The following is a 6,000-nucleotide window of genomic DNA, read 5'->3' as shown; positions in this document are numbered from 1 at the left end:
TTGTGGGCACCAGAACTTATCCAAAGATAAGACTCAGTGTCTCTGACAACAGTGGGCCAGAGATAGCATGTGTTTCAGAGGAGGAAGAAGGGGTTGTACCCCATGGAAACAGTATATGGTTTTACAGTAGTGCGCCTCTCTCTAATAACTAGTTAGTGTGTTCGTGTTAATGGAAAACATTGTTGGTGTAGGTTCCCCTGGATGCTCTCATCTTAATGTAAATTTGTTCATTTCCTTCCTTCTGTCCTTCCTTCCTTCCTTCCCTACTTCTCTCCAACTCTGTCTCTCTCTTTATTCTTTCCCTCCCTCCTGCTCACCCGTGCTCTCTCCCTCCCTTCCTTCTTCCTTTCCTCCCTCCCTCCCTTCTTTCCTTTCTTCCTTTCTTCTTTTCTTTTTCTTTCTCTCTTTCTCATGCTCTCTCTTTTTCTTTACTTTTGTTCTACTTTTTTGAATAGACCACACTGTACTGAAACCTACATTATTTACCAAAATCTCTGGAGCTGCTCCTGTCTTGCAGGCAGGGAGCTTGTCCTGTAGCCCTTAGCTCCTCCCAGCCCCCTCCTTTGATTTGTGGGTGCCACTGGGGCAGCTGCTGAGTCTCAGTGGTTCCTAGTCTTCACCAAGTTCTGCCCACTCAGATGGTTTGTACCTGTCCTTACCAGAAGCCTGCACTGTCTAGATTGCTGAGGCTGCTTCTACCTAATTGATCTGCTAGCTGTATTCCAGGGGCACCCCAGGGTTAGAGGTAAATGGCACAGGCATTGAAATCTCCAACTGCTCTGACTCCAGGTTGGTGCACTTCAATGCCAAGTACTAACCACATAATAACAGGATGCCACCAAACCTTGATATGGGGCTGCTGCATCCTATTTAAAAAAATTAATAGACATTATTTTTTAGAACAATTCTAGGCTCACAGAAAAATGGAGTGGATAGTACAGGGAGTTCTCCTAGGCTCCCCTGTCCTCCAGCACACAATTTCCCCTATTAGTATGTTGTATTAGTGTGGTCCATTCATTACAATTGATGAACCACTATTGATACATCATTATCAACTAAAGTCCATAGTTTACATTAGAGTTCATTCTTTGAGTTTCACAGATTATGGGTTCTGGCAATTACATAATGTCCTAAATCCCCAATACAGCATCATGCAAAATAGTGTCGCTCCTGAAAATTCCCTGTGCTTCACCATTTCATGCCTCCTCCTCGCCTCCACCCCTGACAACCACTCATCATTTTACTATTTCTATCTTTTTGACTTTCCAAGAATGTCCTAGAGTTGGAATTGTACAGTATGTAGGTTTCCAGACTGGCTTCTTTCTAGAATTATGTACTTTAAGTTCCTCCATGTCTTTTCATGTCTTGATAGCTTGTTTTTTAAAATCACTGAATCAGATTTCATTGTATGGCTACAACACAGTTTATTCATTCACTTGGTGAAAGACATCTTGGGTTCTTCCAAGTTTTGGCAATTATGAATAAAATTGCTCTAAGTACTTATGTGCAGGATTTTGAGGGAACATAAGTTTTCCAAAGTGACTGTACCCTTTTGGTTTCCACTAGCTATGGAGAGTTCTGGTTGCTCCTCATCTTTGACAGCATTTGATGTGTTCACCTTTTTGCATTTTAGCCATTATAATAGCTTTACAGTGATGTCTCATTGTTGTTGTAATGTGCAATTCCCTCACAGCAAATGATTTTGAGCATCTTTTTCATATGCTTATTTGCCATCTGTATATCTTATTAATGAGGTGTTCAAATCTTTCACCTATTTTTTTTTTTTTTTTTTGCTTTGTGTTTTTTAGTTCTCAGAATCCTTCATATATTTTGGACAGCAGTTTTTCCATCAGATTATTTCGTAAATATTTTCTGCCAGTCTGTGACTTGTTTTTTCCATTCTCTTAATGGTGTCTTTTGCAGAGCAGAAGTTTTTAATTTTAATAAGGCTCAACTTAATTTTTTTTCAATAGTAGATTTTGCTTTTGATTTTGTGTCTAAGAAGCCATCATTGAACCCAAGATCCCTGAGATTTTCTCCTATGTTATCTCCTAGGATTCTTGTGGTTTTGCACTTTACATTTACATGTAAGATTTATTTGATAAAGGGTATAACATGCATACCGGGATTTATTTATATATATATATATATTGCATGTGGTTGTCCAGCTGTTCCAGCACCACTAGTTGGAAAGGCTATCTTTGCAGTTTTAAATTGTCTCTAAACCTTCATGGAAGATCAGTGGACTGTATGTAGGCCTGTCTCTGGGCTCTGTATTCTTTTCCATGGATCTATTTGTGTGTGTGTTCTCTTTTCACACTATTTGGGCTACTGTAGCTTAATGTATGTCCTGAAGTTGGTAGTGCCAAACCTCAGGGAGTTTTTCTGAACTTCATCATGAGAACCTGGTTGAGATCTTTGTAGTAAAACTCGGAAATGTGTGAGATTCCCTCTTAGTCTGGTTTTCAAGGAGTTTTTAATGCTCTAGCCAGGCCACTCTCAGCTTCTAGTAATCTGTCAATACCATTTAAGTGCTCCTCCCACTTGCTGTCCCCAGTAGCTTCTCTTCCCTGTGAGCTGTGACTCCTTGTGTGTTAGCCTGTGTTTCTCATTTTTCAGGTGGCAGTTTTCCCTGTGACCTCAATTCTCTGGTCCACCCTAAAAGGGTTGACTTTCAGTTCGTTCAGCTTTTTTTTCTAGCTGTGAGGACAAGTGGTGACTGCCTAGCTCTTTCCATGTTGAAATAGAAACCCAAAAGTTCATTTAAAGAATTACTTGTTATACAATGAGAACTCATGGACACAGGAAGGGGAACATCACACTCCGGGGACTGTTGTGGGGTGGGGGGAGGGGGGAGGGACCGCATTAGGAGATATACCTAATGCTAAATGATGAGTTAATGGGTGCAGCAAACCAACATGGCACATGGATACATATGTAACAAACCTGCACATTGTGCACATGTACCCTAAAACCTAAAGTATAATAATAAAAAATAAATAAATAAATAAAAGAATTACTTGTTATAAAAGTCACCCATTGTCAATGTACAACTCAATGATGTACGTTGATTTATCGAATTGTGCAGCCATCAGCAGAGTTCTACTTCAGCACATTTTGTCGCTTCCCAAATTCCCTTGAACCTCTTTTTAGTCATTTCCTAACCCCTGGTCCCCATGACTGGGTCTGAATAGAATAAATATTTGGAAAGCAGACTTCATTGTATTTACATTTTCATGTATTTGGGACTTTATATAGTGGACTATTGTGTTCATTTTGTGACAAGTAGAGAAGAAATTGAATTCTAGGGATGGTTTTTGGAGGAACATAATAGTAGTCCTGTTTATGGCTCTCCTTGAATTGGTTCATCTGTGCTTGTGACTGGTATTTCCTACCAAACCTTGTCTGGTGAGCACAAGAAAAGGAATTTTTTAAAATCTGCCATTAAAATCGAGATGATACATTTTCACATAATAATGTGTGGAGTTAAGTAATGAACCATCTTTATTTTTTATTTATTCATTTATTTATTTTGAGATGGAGTTTTTGTTCTGTTCCTTGGGATGGAATGCAATGGTGCAATCTCAGCTCACTGCAACCTCCACCTAATAGGTTCAAGTGATTCTCGTGCCTCAGCCTCCTGAGTAGCTGGGATTACAGGCACCTGCCACCATGCCTGGGTAACTTTTGTATTTTTAGTAGAGACAAGGTCTCTCCAATTGGCCAGGTTGGTCTCTAACTCTAGACCTCAAGTAATTCACTTGCCTTGGCCTCCCAAAGTGCTAGGATTACAGACATGAGCCATGGCCCGAACTGAACCATTTTTATACTTTCAGAAATGTGATTGATAACAGTAAAGCTACACTCTTCATGTGCCTGAAATACCCCTCATTTTCTTCTTCAGGTGGCAAGGGCTCTGGAACAGCCACATAAAGGTGAGGGCAATATTTCTACTGTAGTTCTTTCATTAATTGATTGATTGGTTGATTTTTTCTCTTAGAGGGGTTAGCATCCATGTGTCTGAAATTGAAATTCAAGAGGAGAGACAGGCACCTGTACTAGTTTTCTCTTGCTGCCTATTATCACATTACCATAAACCAGTGGTTTGAAACCACAGAAGTCTGGAATGAAGTGGCCGGGTTCTCTGATCACAGTCATGTGAGGCTGAAATCCAGGAATGGGCTGGCTGTGTTTTTTCCTAGAGCTCAAGCTATTTTTCCAAGTTCACTTCAGAAACTGAAAGACTTCCTATTCTTGTTTCTGGGGGACTGAGGGACCTTTGTCTTTGCTGACTGTCAGCCGGGAGACACTCTGACTCCAGAGGCCACCTGCTTTCCTCCTTACCTGTCTTTTCCATCATCAACCAATAACAATTCATGGAGCCCTTCTCAAGCTCCTACCTTCTCTGACTTCATCTTCTCCAACCAGCCACACAAAGCTCTGTCATTTATGGAGTGATGTGATTAGATCCAGTTCTTGCAGGTAACCTCACCATCTTAAAGTCATATAACTGGCATATAACAACATAACCACAGGAATGGTATCTCATCACCTTAACAGGCTTTAGAGACAAGGGTGTGGCATGTTTGGGGACCATTTCAGAAATTCCATCTACCACAGTCAGACACATTGCCCCATCTGCAAAATGCATTCACCCTCTCCCCTAAGGTTTCCAAATTTCATATCATTAAAGCATTAGTTCAACATGAAAAATGTCATGTAGACCACATCAGATCAAAAGTTTAAAATCCCATCTAAAACATCTGCACCAGGTGTGGATGAGGCTTCTGAGGGTGTCCATTAAGTACAGATCCTTGACATAATTCCCTTACCTCTGACAACCTGTGAAACTGAACAAACAGCTTATCTGCCCCGATATGAAATGACGGGACAGACATAGAATAACAACTACAGTGATGCTAGTTCAAAGTGAGGGAACATGGAGGGGATAAAGAAGTCACTGACCCAAAATAGTTTGGAAATGGAGCTGGGCAAAATCCAGCAGGAGTTTCTTAATTAGGATCCACAGCCTGGGACCGACCTGCCGTCCTGTGAGTCTTTGCCTCTGGGCTCTCTGCTCTACATTTCTTGAAACCATTATTATTTATCATTTTTCTCGCAGTCTTTTGTGTATGGCTCCTACTACACTCAAAATGTTTTTGAGATTCATCCATGTTGTTTTGTGCGTCAACAGTTTGTTCCTTTAGCCATTCCATGGAATGAATGTGTCACAGTTTATTGATCCATTCTTGTATTGACAGATACTTGAATGTTTCCAGTTTTTCCTATTATGAATAAAACTGTTATGAACATTCTTGTATAAATCATTTTCTGGACATATGTTTTAATTTCTCCTGGATAAATGCTTAAGAATTACTGAGTCATAGAATAGGTAGTGGTTTAGTTCTGTAAGAATATGCCAGACATTTTTTCCCAAAGTGTTTATACTATTGTACATTCCAACCATTAATGTATGAAGGTGAGAAAGCTTTTACTACTTCCAAAGAGGCCTCCCTATATACATGTAATTTTTTCTAACTAGAGACAGGCTGATGACTTTAGGGACATGAGCATGGGATACAGGACACCTGTCATCACCACCACCATGAAGTTGGGATTTGGGAAGGAGGATAATTATATAAGAAATCCTGTGACCAGCATGAGCTTCTGTCAGGCCACACAGGGCACTCAAGTGAACAAGGCATAGGGGGCCCTGGGGTCATGGTAAGAAAGTGTCTCATTGGTAAAACCTTTTTCCTTGGGGAGGTAAATAAATTCTTTGCTCCTTTTTGGTAGCCGTTGAAGATAAGGATGGTCAAAAAAATATCATATCTGCAGAAACTCAGATCTTGGAAAGATTTACTAGTTGGGAATCCAATGTCAATGCCAACAAGCAGCCACCAGTTGGGATCAAATGTGAACCTATGGATCAAGGTGCATACACAAACACAGAGAGCTTTTTGAAAGATGCTACCAGTAGTTTTTCCAGGGCAGAGATGG

General features: G+C 40.3%; 1 pseudogene; it reads left to right on the top strand.

Moving 5' to 3' along the window:
* Window positions 1-3,917: 3,917 nt before the first annotated feature.
* The window catches only part of LOC134734237 (neuroblastoma breakpoint family member 11-like), a 514,399-nt pseudogene continuing 512,316 nt past the window's right edge, over window positions 3,918-6,000 (top strand).

Source organism: Symphalangus syndactylus, chromosome 12 (genome assembly GCF_028878055.3).
Source record: "Symphalangus syndactylus isolate Jambi chromosome 12, NHGRI_mSymSyn1-v2.1_pri, whole genome shotgun sequence".
In the NCBI taxonomy this organism is placed as follows: Eukaryota; Metazoa; Chordata; class Mammalia; order Primates; family Hylobatidae; genus Symphalangus; species Symphalangus syndactylus.
This window is presented reverse-complemented; position numbering and strand designations above follow the sequence as displayed.